At 33.0% G+C, this 15,089-nt stretch overlaps 1 long non-coding RNA gene across 1 annotated transcript; it reads right to left on the minus strand.

The window, feature by feature from the left end:
- Positions 1 to 7,607: 7,607 nt before the first annotated feature.
- On the minus strand, positions 7,608 to 12,609 carry LOC107769535 (uncharacterized). The gene is made up of 2 exons (XR_001644429.2): positions 11,924 to 12,609; positions 7,608 to 7,855 (listed from the first exon to the last, which is right to left on the minus strand). It is a non-coding gene; the product is annotated as an uncharacterized LOC107769535 (long non-coding RNA).
- Between the last annotated feature and the right edge of the window lie 2,480 nt (positions 12,610 to 15,089).

Here is a 15,089-nt window from a genome sequence, read left to right on the forward strand (position 1 = left end):
GAAGTTAAAGAAAAAATAAAAGATTTTTGAGATTTGTGGTCCTAAACAAATCAGAAAGAGGTCTAGAATATTTGTGTGGTTAAAAAAGCTTCTTATTAAGGGTAGAATTGAAAGTTTAAGCTAAATTGTTTCCAAATTTAAAATGGATCACTATTTTTTGAACAGACTAAAAAAAAATATGTACACATAAGCTGGAACGGAGGGAGTATATTATTGTGATTCAAATTTGGTATAGTTTAAATTTTGACATCTTAGAAATAAATGTGCACACACTCGCGTAGTCACGCGCACACAAAAATGTATATACAATCAAATCTCTCTATAAAAGCCTTGTTTGTTTCGGATATTTTTTAATGTTATAGTGAATTGTTGTTATAGAAAATATATATTATAATAGAACATGAGATTTAGTTCCGAAAAAATTTTACTTTTATAGAGAAGTGTTGTTATATAACGATGTTGTTATAAAAATGTCTGACGTAATAGTTAATATACAGTTTTATTTTAGTTCATCACTGGATCATAATAAACTAATATATAAATTAGGTATATGCATTAAATTTTACTTAGGATAGAAAATTAGTAGGTAATAAAGCATATTCTCTTTACATACCAATAGTTTAGTATTATTGTAGTTGTGGCTTATTCTTTGGATTCATTTATTACTTGATATTGTTTTTGTTTCGGTTTGTTAATATCACACTATTGCTTATGATTCCTTTTTATGACTTGTTTATTTTTTATATTGCATTTCTTTACTATAGATAATGTGCTTACTTGAGCAAAGAGTTTATCGGAAGTAGCTTCTCCACCTGTATAAGGTAGGGGTAAGATTTGCCTATACACTAAGGAGCGGAGCTATAGTGTTGGTTGCTGGTTCGGTCTAATCCAGTAGCTTTTATTTGAATTATGTATTTGGATTACTGAGGACATGGCCCTAGACAGGGAATTATGAAGGTCGAACATTAAGGTTGAAGGTTAGGGGGAAGTTGTGAATATCTATACAGCGCACTAGAGTGAGACTAGCCCGTTAGGAGTTAGACTTAGGATGCTACTGGTTAGCTACTGATGCAGGGCTTTATACGCTGGATATTAGTTTACCTTCCATCTCTCTCGTATTTTCTATATTCTCTTATATGGCTATTATTTTACTATTTTAATTTCTTTTATGTATGTTATGTATTTTATGTTATTATATTATGAGTCTATCAATAGTACTAATATATCGTCACTTGGTGCTTTCTTGAGCTGAGGGTCTCCTGGAAACAGCCTCTCTGCCCCTCGGGGTAGGGGTAAGGTCTGCGTACATACTACCCTCCCCAGACCTCACTTGTGGAATTATACTGGGATGTTGTTGTTGTTGTTGGTTTGAACACGTATTAAGAAATTCAATGAATATGTACGAATTATTAATTTAGAAATTAGTAACTTAAAAGAATTATAATCCTGAATCCATAAGGTTTAAATCCTAGTTCTGCCTCTCTATACACTATCCTCTATATAGCCCATTTGTGAAAATATACCCTATGGTGTATGTTGTTGTTGTAGGCATTGAATTCTAACAATTTCTTCCCTACTACATACTATTCGGACATTGACATTTGACTTGGCAATATTTAAAAAAAGCAATTAAAAGCACAATCACAGAATACTGTCCAGATTCGTTTTGCTCTTCTCCTTTTGCTCCTTTTTCTAAAGTGAATAGTCAATCTAAATTCTAATCTAATAGGACAGAAGAAAAAAGATGATTACAAGCTTCCGTTTTTCCCTTCTATAGTTAATTATTTGACCAATATGAAATGCAAATTCAAATTTTCTAGATTCACCTAACTCTTCCCACCCTGAAAAGGTGGATATCGAAGTGTCTATATCTCGGAATTTATTATTATTGGTCTAACTTTTAATTGCTTAAATTAACATAAATAATTGAACATTTTCAAAAGTGGTTGCATATATGTATTGGACACTGAAAAGGGCAATTTCGTCCACATAAATTAATTTAATTAAAAATTTTGAAGAGGTTGTCTAGAATTAGAAGTGTGATACGTTGGAAATACGTGGATTTGGCTAAGGCCAGCCAGTTATGTCAGCTGCCAACAACCCCCACGTCCTAGGCCTAGCTACTGTCGATCACCGTTTTTGGTGGATAATACCGGAAACCGGCTTCTCCGGTCAATCAGTTGACTCCAAGCCTTTGCTTTTTATCTAGCAAAAGTTCTATCAGCCAATGATTACATTAAAAAATGGTCAAAATAGGGTTGTGATAAAAGTGAAATCATCTACTCCCTCGTGTCCGCAATTAGTGACCAATTTACTTTTTTATTTTGGTTCAAAATAAGTATCCATTTATATAATCAAGAAAAAATTCAATTTATTTTTACAAAATTACCTTTATGTCATATTCCTAAAAAGTTTTCTTACTCCTTACATTAAATATTTAATTAAGGGTAATTTAGTCATACTAGGTATTTTTGTATAGAATTTAGTATTATAAAAATTGCATCGGGCGCCCTATTTAGTCGCTCTCATTTAACCTACACCTATTTTTTTAAAAACTTTTAACTTGTACCCACTTTTTAAACAATTTCAGCCCCCTTTCTCCGTAAAAATTGCACGAGACGCCCTATTTGGTAGCCCTCATTTAACCTATACCCATTTTTTAAAAAAAATTTAACTTGTACCTACTTTTAAACAACTTTAGATCCCTTTCTCCTCCTTCATTTTCTTTTTTCTTCTTCTACAGACTTCAACATTGTTCTCTTTGATTAATGAAGCTAAAGCAAATATATTGAGGACTTCTTTGGATTATTATAAAATTAAAAATCAGTTTCCTCATTATCTAGAAACACAACTCCGTCATTCATTGCTGGAAATTTACTTGATAACGTGAATGTTTCTACTCCAGCCTTTAACAGTAAGTTTCAAATTCATTCTTTCCCATGCACATGGAGTTTGTTCTTCTTTTTCTTTTCTCTTTTCTTTAGGATGTCATATATTCAGAAAAAAATAATATCTTCTGCAAAAAACTTAAAAAATAAACAATTTTACTGGCTTGTTCAGACGCCCCAGATTCGACGTTGTCTACCTTGGCATCATGGTTTTGCGGAATGATCAATCGAAAAGCATCAATTACCACTTTCCTTTTAACACTCTGAATTGGATCCGATTACATAAAATTTGGGTGAGTTATCAAAAACTAGAACATCTTGATAGTGGGATTCCCCAGTTATAAAGACAAAAACTTCAGCTCTAGAGCTGAAGTTTCCCAGTTACAATACAAAAACTTCAGCTCTAGAGCTGAAGTTTCCTAGTTACAACACAAAAACTCACAGTTACAACACAAACACTTCAACTCTAGAGCTGAAGTTTCCCAGTTACAACACAAAAACTTTAGCTCTTGAGCTGAACTTCAAGCCCGGCTACTAGAATGCTGAAGTTTTGCGTGATTGCCTTTGCTACTTCAGCCCCGTGTGCTGAAGTTATGCGAAAAAGCGGATACGTTTGCAATTTTTTTTGCAAAGTAGACACAAGTTAAAATATGACACAAAAAGCGGGTATAGATGCAAATGCTCCCTTTCTCCTCCTCCTTCTCTTCCTCAAAGTTATATCTGCCCTCAATCCCATAGTTCCATTAGAAGAAATTCAAAGCTTTTCAGCTTTTTTCTTGTCCTCTACTGCATCAGAGGCTTGACGACTTAATGAATTCATATGTTACAACAGATTAGAGAATTTAATCATTCAAAACATGTATTAGGCGGACAAGGATATACTAACTACCAAGTGTAGAGTTTGTTCCTCGTAGGAGGACCAGTTGGGTTGTTCTTGCCTTTTTGGTAGTATCATATAATCCACCCTTCTATTAAGAGTGTCACCCACGATAATTTGGAGTTGGAAAATTATCAGCTCTCTGTCGTTGCCAATATATTAGCACGAAATATCTACTCCTGTTTGATTGTTTTTTAGACATCCATTGAATTCCAATGGAAATTGCATTTGAAAGAAAGCTGTATTATTGTAGTGTTGATTAGAAGTGAAAAAGACAAAAAAATTTGATCATTTCTGGTAAGTGATCAGATGGTTTAGGCACAATGTAGTAGCTGAAGTTCAACTCTAAGAAGGCTGAAGTCTCCAGTTACAAACAAAAACTTCAGCTCTGTAGCTGAAGTTCGACAGTTACAAAACAAAAACTTCAGCTCTAGAGCTGAAGTTCGCAAGTTACTTCGTGTTTGAGCTGAGAAGATGTACACTATTTTTCTTAAAAAATCACTGCTAATTGTGGTGCTTCAGCTCTAGAGCTGAAGTTCGCCAGTTACAAAACAAAAACTTCAGCTCTAGAGCTGAAGTTCGCTAGTTACAAAACAAAAACTTCAGCTCTAGAGATGAAGTTCGCCAGTTAAAAAACAAAAAACTTCAGCTCTAGAGCTGAACTTCAGGCCCGGCTACTAGAATGCTGAAGTTTTGCGTGATTGCCTTTGCTACTTCAGCCCTGTATGCTGAAGTTATGCGAAAAAGCGGGTACGCTTGCAATTTTTTTTGCAAAGCGGGTACAAGTTAAAACGTGACACAAAAAATGGATATAAATGCAAATGCCCCTTTAGTATTTTCTTAATGGGCATGTCTAAAGTAAATTGGTCATTTATTGTGGACCGGAGGGAGTAACTCAAAAACTCAAAAGAATGATCGTTGAAACCATTGACCTTCGCAAATTGTACAAAGAATAGAGTGGTGGTAAACGTGAAACCCTCTAACTAAAAATTGCGTATAACTCAATATCTTATACAAACATAGTTCAATGCACAAAGCACTATGTATTCATATAAGGTTCGAAAAAAGGCTGCGCCCAAGGATGTATTGTAGGCATTCTATTTTGAGGCAAACATCAATAGTTGATTCTACTGCTCGAACTCATGACCTATAGGTCATACGGAGACAACTTTACTGTTGCTCCAAGGCTCTCCTTCGTACCACACCCAAAAATATAATGTAGGCAGCCTACCCTGACGCAAACATCATTAGCTAATTCTACGGCTCGAACTCATAACCTTCAGGTCACACAGAGATAACTTTATCATTGCTCCAAAGCTCTACTTCATACCAAGGCTAAGGATGTAGTGTAGGCAGCCTACCCTGGCGCAAACATCATTAGTTCATTATACGGCTCGAACTCATGACCTATAAGTCACATAGAGATAACTTTACCATTGCTCCAAGCTCTCCTTCAGATATATACGTAATAAAAGTATATACGTAATAAAAGTACTTCATTTTTGGAAGAATATATCGGTTCATAATATCTTTTTGTCGCACAATATAATCACTTTAATCCTTCAACTACATCGATATGATTTTTTTCTTCTTTTCATCCCTTTTTCTAGTGATGTGTTATTGAATCAAAACGTTCAACAAAAAATAATTTTTATAATACAATATTTACCATATAATTTTTGCATTACAATCCTCTTATTATAATTTAACCATTACTTGTGTGTCAACAAACTCAAACAATGCCATGCTGTATTTACTCTTGTTTTAGAGGAAAAATATAAGAGAAAAATGAAAAACAAGAAAAAGTAGTTGAAGTAGTTGTTTAGGACGGATCCTCAACTACCTGCAATCACCATTTTAGGTGGGTTATACTGGAAACCGGCTTCCCCAGTCAATATGTTTGAGTCCAAATACTTTGATTTGCAACAAATTAGCATGTTCAATCAGCCTAATATATATTGGCGAAATCAGGATTTTTATTGACGAGTGCCAAAATATATATAATTAGATACATCGAAAAATCAAGAAGAGTCAACGTATAATAAATATATATAAAATAAAAAAATTATCTAGCAATATAATGTAATTTTTCAGCGAACGGGTATCGCTCGATACCCCTTGGTTCAATGTGGCTCCGCCACTGTAGGATACTATGGTATATGGTCAACATAGAGGGGTCTTAAAGTCTAGCTTATTAGCAATAGGACAATTCTTATAATCGACACAACTTTACAACAACCCAAAGTAAAAAGGAAAAATAATACGGTATAACTGCTGTAAAAATGATAACCGAAAAAATATAAAATTTGTATATTTTTTGTACATATATGCATTTTGTATGTCATATATAAAAATTATACAAATTTTATATACTATTTCGGTTACTAAATATAAATAATTTTTGGCACAGACTAAAAGTGATAATACTCAAATAAAAAATAAGGAAAATTCGTATGTGACCAGATTAATAAGGAAAAATAAAAGTGTTTTTCACATTATAATTTAATCATTATAGTACGATTTGTCGCTTTCACCTTGAAATCAAAGTCTGATTCATGTTACTTTTTAATTAGCAAAAATCTAGCTGAGAAGTAGTTGTGCAAGTATTTATGAGTAAATCTCATTAAACCCCCCTTAATCTTTAATGGTCGGGTAATAATACTCCTTTACCTGTTGAAATTAATGTCTTATCCAGGGGTGTCACACCTTCTTTTTTCCTACATTTCCGAAAAGGTGTACAAAAAGTTTTTTTCAACTTAAAGTGACAATCGAAACGGGATTATTTTATTAAAAATTTAGAGTCGCCACTTGGGATAATTTATGGTGTTTCAAGTCACCGGTTCAAATCCCGAATCGAGAAAAAGATTGACTCTGTATTACAGTCCGCGAATACAGAAATCCGAGTACGGAATTTTGTTAACCCGGAAGAAGGTGTTAGGCATTCCCGAGTTCCGTGGTTCTAGCTGTCACACCTCCTTTTTCCGCCCCCGCGAGGGTACAAGGAGTTTTTTCCAATTAAAGGACAATCGAAACGAGATTTATTTATTTATTTCAGAGTCGTCACTTGGGAGATTTAGGGTGTCCCAAGTCACCAATTTTAATCCCGAATCGAGGAAAAGAATAACTCTATATTACAGTCTGCGAACCAAAAATCCGGATAAGGAATTCTGTTAACCCGGGAGAAGGTGTTAGGCATTCCCGAGTTCCGTGGTTCTAGCACGGTCGCTCAACTGTTATATTCGGCTTGTTTATCTGATTTTATACAATTATGCGCTCGTGTGCAAGTTTTAACTCTTTACCGCTTTTATTATTATATTTTTTTAAAAAAAAATGTGAACATCGCTTAAAAACATGTCTTTGGATTGCGTCACATGAAATGCACCCGCAATCCGGAACACATTTTTATTCAATATTTTGGGATTTGGATTTGGGTCGCATGAAATGCACACCCGAGTTTAAGAAGGTAAGCTTATTAAAATGCGCGCCTAAAGCAATTAGCGTATTATTATTTCTGGGTAAGATCGTGGAATTTTGCTAAACGGCTCATCCTGAAGTCTAATTAATTTTAATTAAACATTTATCGAGGGCCCCACAAATTTGTATTTTTATTCGGTGAGGCTCGTCTCATTTATTTTTAAAAGACAATCCTAAAATGCCTACATTATTCTCTATTAAATTTGTCTCTACAAAATAAAATAAAAAAATGTCTTAATTTATTTACATGCTGAAATTAACCAATAATATTTAACTAAACAACATTCCTCCAAGTTCCAAAATGATCTATTTTGATGAACTAACGTGCTTTTTGAGACATGGTAATCATCCAACAATAGCGAATTAACTAGACGAAGTTACTACACCATTTATTTATTTTTAGGCAATATATAGATAGTTCGTCCGTTAAGCTATCGTCCGATGTTTCACTATATATATTAAACAGCTACATGATTCTGATTAGAGTAAGCTAAACAATTTATATATACAAGTAAAATTTAGAATATAATTAAAATAAATCTGGAACTTCAACTCTTCATTTTCGTATTCATGCTACATGTTTTAGTTTACAATAATCAACGTGTCAGTTGTGTACCTGATATTGGAAGCAAAAGAAAAGTGAGATCAGCAGAAATTCAGTAGCATACAACAACAGCAACCCCAACAACCAGTAACAACCAGCAACGAGAAACTTAGTGACAGATTTTAAAATCAAGACAAAAATCCAGAAACACCAACAACAATCAACGGACAGAAGCAAAGGGAATCTTTTCAGATTTTGAAAGACTAGTTAGTGTTTAACCCTTAATTTCTGAATCCATATATCAGAATATTTGGATTGTATATCAGGTGTATACTATTCTTCTTTTGAATTTCCAGAATGTTTTTCTTTTTATTTTCTGAAGTCTTAGTATTTTTGGGAATTTCCTCTCTTAAAATTTTCTTCTGTATTCTCCTCTTTTTTTATTCTGTCCTCTTTTTATTCTCTGTATTCTCCTCTCTTTTTATTCTCTCTATCTGTCTTAAAAATCTGATCAAGTTTTTTTATTTATATCCATCCCAAACCCTTTAAACCATTAATAAAACAACCACTTTCTCCTACCAAATCCATTATCTTCCCACTCATCCCCCTTTTAATCCCATTACCTAATGTTTTGTCCCCCACTACATTAAATAAATATATCAAACCCCAACTCATTACCTCTTGTCCCCCATGCCTAACATAAACAATTATATCACTCACACCCCATTACATTTTGTCCCCCATGCTTAACATAAATTTATTTAAAATGTTCAATTCCCAAACTACCCCTCCGACCTTATTGCAATTACCAATTTACCCCTGAATGTACTGCAATTTACCAAACCATCCCATCAGCTATAACTAATTCACCTAATCAATCTCAACCAAAATATAGCCAATATGACCAATTTCCCAACAAGTTCAACAACAAAATCATATGAACACAGATGAACAACATCAAATTAATGTGAATAAATTAACCATATTGGGAACCAATCCTGGTTAACTTAGACCAAAAATGGATTAGCAAGGAAACAACAATATTAACAACACAATACATGATTCAAACTAAATCAACAAATCAAAAACCAAAACATAAACTCACATTAAATTACTGGATTAAAAATGAACTTCAAACAAAGATGAACATGAATTAAATCTATTTTAAACAACAAAACGTGACGGATTCAAATGATTAAACCAACATATTTTCCTATTACAACTAAATTCTTTTAGACAAATAACAAAACAAAATCGAAGAAGAAACAATTATGAATTTAAACTTGAATCTCACAAACATTAACAATTTCTGAAAAAATACATAACAACACATGAAACAAACTGGAGAAATAATTAATTAAACTTCAATTTGAATCTAACAACATTAAACTAACAATTTCACATGAACAAACTGAAAAATTAACAAAACAATGAACACGAACAAAACAAAAATCAAACATTTATCGATTTTAGATTCGAGAATATCAAAACAAAATACGGAAAACATGAAACTCAAACATACTAACCGGATCGAAGCGACGATGAACTTGAATGAAAACAAATCTGTCCGGACACGATTATTGCACCAAGACTGCCAACGACCTAACGAATCTTGAATTCGACAACGAACTCACCTTCCTTTTAACCTTGACGAACTCAAAATGACGACCGACGACCTCGACCAAAACTTGAATAAACAAAATGGTGGCAGCAGCACAGCTGAAACAAAATAAGCTGCTCGTCGTGGCAGCAACAACGCAGCAGAAGCAAGGTGTGTTTGGAAGCGAGTGGTTGACGACGAAGAAGTAGCAGCCATTTTATTTTCCGTTTGGACGTAGCAGAAGCCGCATAAATGAGCTGGAAGCGAGTGGTCATTGGAAGCGAGTGGTCGCTGGAAGCGAGTGGTCGCAGGAAGGCAGTGGTCGTTCATGGAGGCGTCAAACACGGAGCTCGACAAAGAAGGCCGCCATGGGAGCTCGAGCTAGACGACGAAGAAGAAACAGTCGCGTGGTCGCAGCAGGAAGTCGAAGCATGAGCAGCTCTAAGTCTACCAATTAGTGCATCAAGTGAACCCCATGCTTGACGTAAAGGATAAGGTGCTGGTGGATTTGGGTGTCCGTAAAAAAGACAGAGTTGAGTATGAACCTTAGTTTTTCCGAACTGATCGAGGTATCGCAGAAATTCAAGAACATGTGCACCACTGCAACGAGTAAGAGTAAGAGGTGGTCTATGGTTTCTTAAGTACTGACCGAAAGTGTTCCAATCTCTGCGTTTTTGGTTTTCATATTCGGTTTAGGGTTGTTGGAGAAGAAGAAGAGAGGGTTTAGTTTAGGTTTTAGGGTTTTTTGAGTTTTTTTTTGTTTGTTTTTGTTTTGTTTTGGGAAAAATGAAAAATGAAGAGGGGTTGGGTATTGGGGTTATGGGGCGGACCGGGTCGACCCGTGTGGAGATGGACCGGGTCATGGGGAAGGTTGGGCAATTATTTGGGCTTGTGGTTTGAAATTGAAGAAGAGGCCTAATTCCGATTTTCTTTATATTTTTGCTCTCTTTTCTTCTTTTATTTTTCTAAAACTAAATTATAAAAATACTTAAATTATTATTAAGAACTAAATTAAGTTATAAAAACGCAAATTAACTCCCAATAACAATTAACGCACAATTAAGTAATAATTAAGCATAAAATTGTATATTTGGACATTAAATGCTAAAAATGCAAAAGATGCCTATTTTTGTAATTTTTAATTTTTGTAAAACAAACTTAATTACTAACAATTGTAGAATTAAATCCTACATGCAAAATATGACATATTTTTGTATTTTTTTTATTAATTTAACAAATAAACATGCATAGACAAATACAAATAATTATCCAAAAATGTCACAAAATTCTCAAAATTGCACATCAAGGAAAATCATTTTATTTTCAATTTTTTAGGAATAATTCTCTCATAGGGCAAAAATCACGTGCTTACACTAGCACGGTCGCTCAACTGTTATAATCGGCTCAATTATCTGATTTTAGTACATGTTTTAACCTATGGCACAATTTAAATTTTATAACCGCTTTTATTTAACTATTTTTAAGAGAAAGATTCAACGTCATCTGAAACATGTCTTGAACCACGTCACATAAATGCACTCGCGGTCCACGACACATTTTATCTAACGTTGTTTGAGATTTGGATTTGGGTCACATAAATGCACACCCGAATTGAAGGGAATTAATTTAAATAGCGCGCCTAAAGCAACTACGCATATTTGAATTATTTTCTTAATCTTTGAGATTATTGGGAAGGCCATGGTTATGGTAGTTATTGTGTGAAATCATACTAATTTTCATTTCTAAATATATGGAATTGACCAAGCATTTAAGAATAAATATGACACCAAATTTCTAGCATAAACTTCAAAACATGATAAGAAAAGATCACTCTATCTAAACTAGAATTGGTCACACTTATACAAACAAACCTATTCACATTAAGAACAAGAATACATTTGAACACAAAATTTACTTCAGTGACCTACCAAGAAAATACAACTAACCCATTAAGTACTGAAAATAAGTAATCCAGTATGACAAAGCTTAGCTTGGAAACAGAACGGTTATCAAAATTGAATATATAAGTACAAAAGCAGTCATGATTTTCATGTTCATGTAAGAATACTGCTCCCAACCTATTGAGCCATTAAAGAAAGACTCACTTCTTTCATCATTTCGTTGGCAAAACTTGACCCAACAACACCAAAGTTTATACAAACACACACGACCCATTCAATGAACTAAGTGACTAAGTAATTAGAAAAGTCATATAATACTAAGCTAAATGAAAGCAAGGAAAATGAATTTCTTATCACTTCAATTCAATACATATCAAATGATGAGTTCAAAATAGTAAGCACCTAAAGTTAATTTAAAACAAAACTTTGATTCATGAGCTTCAATTAAGTGACAACAAACTTAAATATACTCCAAAGAACAGTCGGAACATGAGAGAGAGCAATTGCAAAAATGATATGAAAAGGAGCAATTACAACAATGCAACACCTAGAAGAGGAAAGCTCAAATATCAGATAAGACGCCCATATATTCATCAATAAGGGGGAAATTACAACACCTTTTTAGACTGATACTCATACCTGGAATGCAAAGAAACTTGAACGCCAAAACAGAGGCTGAAAAGCAAACGTAACGTTGGAAACTCGGCTTTACAATACTGTTTCGAAGCTCGGACAATCAGACATGAACTCGAACAGAAAACGTTGCAGCGCCGGAACCTCGCCGGAATCTCGAACGGAACTAAACAGACTTGACGAACAGAGCCGACGACCTACGAATGGGCTGTAACAGGACTCGATCTCAACAGAAACGTTACACTAAATGGAACGACAAACTTGAAACTCAGTCGACAAACTCAAACGAACTCTCCACGAGCTTTAAACGAACTCCATTGACGAAACAAACTTCCGTCGCCAGTTTTCGACCATTTTCGGTGGTGATGGAGTTCAGTCGACGAAGAAGAAGACTTAGGACTTTGATATGTTTTCAAATCAGAAAAATGGCTATGGCTGCTGGTTTTTTAGAGCTTCTTTGTTAAGCTCCTTGTTCATGGTTGCTCGAGCAAAATGAATGACAGGGGGGTGTTTGGTTTTGTGCAACAGATCAGTGTTCTTTTGTTCAAGAAGATCAAATACAGGGGAGTCGTTATGGAGGCTAGATGAAGAAGAAGCTCGATCGGGGATGGATCTATATTTTTTGGTTCTTAATCCTCCTGCTATGCGCAGCTTTTTGCCCCTTTTCTTTTTTGGTAGATCTGATCTCCCCCTCTCCTTTTACGTGTTAGTACTATTATATAATAGTAGGGGTTAGATTAGGGGTATGGGCCCAGGAGTTATGGGCTAGGAAATTGGGCCAAAGACTGAAAAATGGACTACAAGATTCATAACGACGGGATAAACCAACCCAAAACTAATTCCTCCTTCTAAAATTATACACAATTATAATATAAAAATATAAAACTAATTTTGATTAATTAAACTAACTATATTAAAAATGAAACTATTTTTGTATTTTTAAAATTATATATAAAAATAAAAATAAACTACTATTTTTGTATATTTTTTATTTAAATTCATGAAAGGTGCGTAAACTAAAATATTTTTCGTAAGTTTCATTTTCTTGTGATAAAATAAGATAAAAGAGTAAAAATGAGTTGAACTAGTTATATTAGGCCTAAATTAAATATTTACATTCTAAAATATGAAAAATCTTGGGGAGGGTCAAAAATCATATGTCTACAATGGGGAGTAGCTTTTGTCTCTCTTTTTCGAGAGAAAAAAACAATTATAATAAAAAAGAAAGAAGATTGCAAAAAGATAATGAAATACTTGTTGGGATTTCTTGTAACATTTTTACGCCTTCCAAGACGAGTAATTTCAAGTCCATATACTTTCTTTTAAGTGGCTTACTTTCTTAAAACAAAGAAGAAAACACAAACGCTCTGACAATAATGCTGAAAAATATTTACCAATTAATACCAAGTGGAGTTTACGTAATATCAAAATAAAATAAAATAAATTTGGTCACTTGCGAATGAATTGACATGCATGTACAGTCAATGACTTAATATAATTCATAATTTATACCACATGTTTCATCATACAAACTTTTATATTGTCAATTGTCCTGCCAACTTGCGATGTCTTTTTTGAGTTTATGTTATGTTCATTACCCATAAAGAAGAATTTTTGCACTGGTTAAATTGACCTAGAAATTTAGTTAGCGGCGGATCCAAGATTTATTTGTCGTGGGCGTTTTACTGATATTAGTATAAATTTACAGTGATCATATATAATTATAGTGGATGTTCATAATCAATTATTTAAATTTTTAACTATTATCTATGAATACATATCATAATTTGGCCAAAGCCATACCTCAAAACTTAAGTCTGCCACTGAATATAGTAACATATTTTTCTATTATATAGAAAAGAAAAGATGGTTAACCAAGGGTATATATGTCATTTCAAAAAAGTTCCTACATTGTTTGCATTTCTAAAATACAAACTATCATTAATATACGTGGACCCCACATTTCCCTAAACACAATACTCCTTTAAATGTACTATTGATTAGACTATTTTTGCCGAGAGTATTGCAAGCAAATACTCATTTGGAACGTTCCTTTTCTCATTTGGTTAGATTATTAATTTTGGTTTAGTCAACTGGAAGTTTCCACAGAGAAACTAAAATTATATTTTAAATAATAGAGAAACAAAAAGAAATATCGGTAAATATTTACAAGATTTTTATATTTACCCATACAATTTTAAAGCAATTTAAAAATTAAAATTAAAAGATTTTCATCTATCCACACTAGTTGAAAGCGGTTTTAAACTAAAAAAAATCATATTCAATAGTTTGTTAAACCTCAAAAGTTAATTTAAGTGATGAGATTTGTCCATAGGCTATCTCTTATATGCTTAATTGATGTGAAAATTTAATCCATATGGTTTGAACTCCATTCTTCCATGATAAGTTTTCAACTGTCAATAAATTGTCTTCAAACATTATTTGCTACTATAATTTTATATTGTTTCATTATGAAAATTAAAATATGATAAATCTATAGAAAAATAAAAACATTTCTCTTATCTCCTCAATTAAGAAAAAAATTAAAATCCCTATAATTTATATCGACTTCTATCAAATGTTGATTATTTTATCACCAGTTTACATCATTTTAACGAGTTATAATAAAATATAATTTGAACTACTATATTGAATTACTACAATTTATATCATGTTAATATTTGTTTAGTACTTTTGGTTCTCTTTGTTTGAAATAGTAAATTGTCTCTTTACGGATGCAAGTCCCATTGGAAGTTCTCTTTGTTTAATGTACGAAAACTTTCTCTTAATTTTGTTGTATGCATGACATGAAGTAAAACCATAAGTTTTTATTCATCTTTTATCGTATTGTAAAGAATGATGTTGTTCGTTTTAAAATTCATCAAATAGCCGATTGTTCCTACTGTTAAAATACTTCCTAAACCAATTTGGATGTGCAATTTTAAGACTACAATGTTGGGCCCGTATACGGGCCTTTCCTCATCTAGTATTAATACTAAAGTGGCTACTTACTATTATAAAAGCATGAAGACGTTACCAAAATGAACAATGTTTTTATGCTTTGAAGATAAATTTACATTAGACAAATTATTATTATAATACTATAAAAATTAACTCAAATATTAACTATTAAATTTTTTCTTATTTGAATAATGTACGAACTCAAACATTT

Source organism: Nicotiana tabacum, chromosome 10, assembly GCF_000715075.1.
Source record: "Nicotiana tabacum cultivar K326 chromosome 10, ASM71507v2, whole genome shotgun sequence".
Classification (NCBI taxonomy): domain Eukaryota; kingdom Viridiplantae; phylum Streptophyta; class Magnoliopsida; order Solanales; family Solanaceae; genus Nicotiana; species Nicotiana tabacum.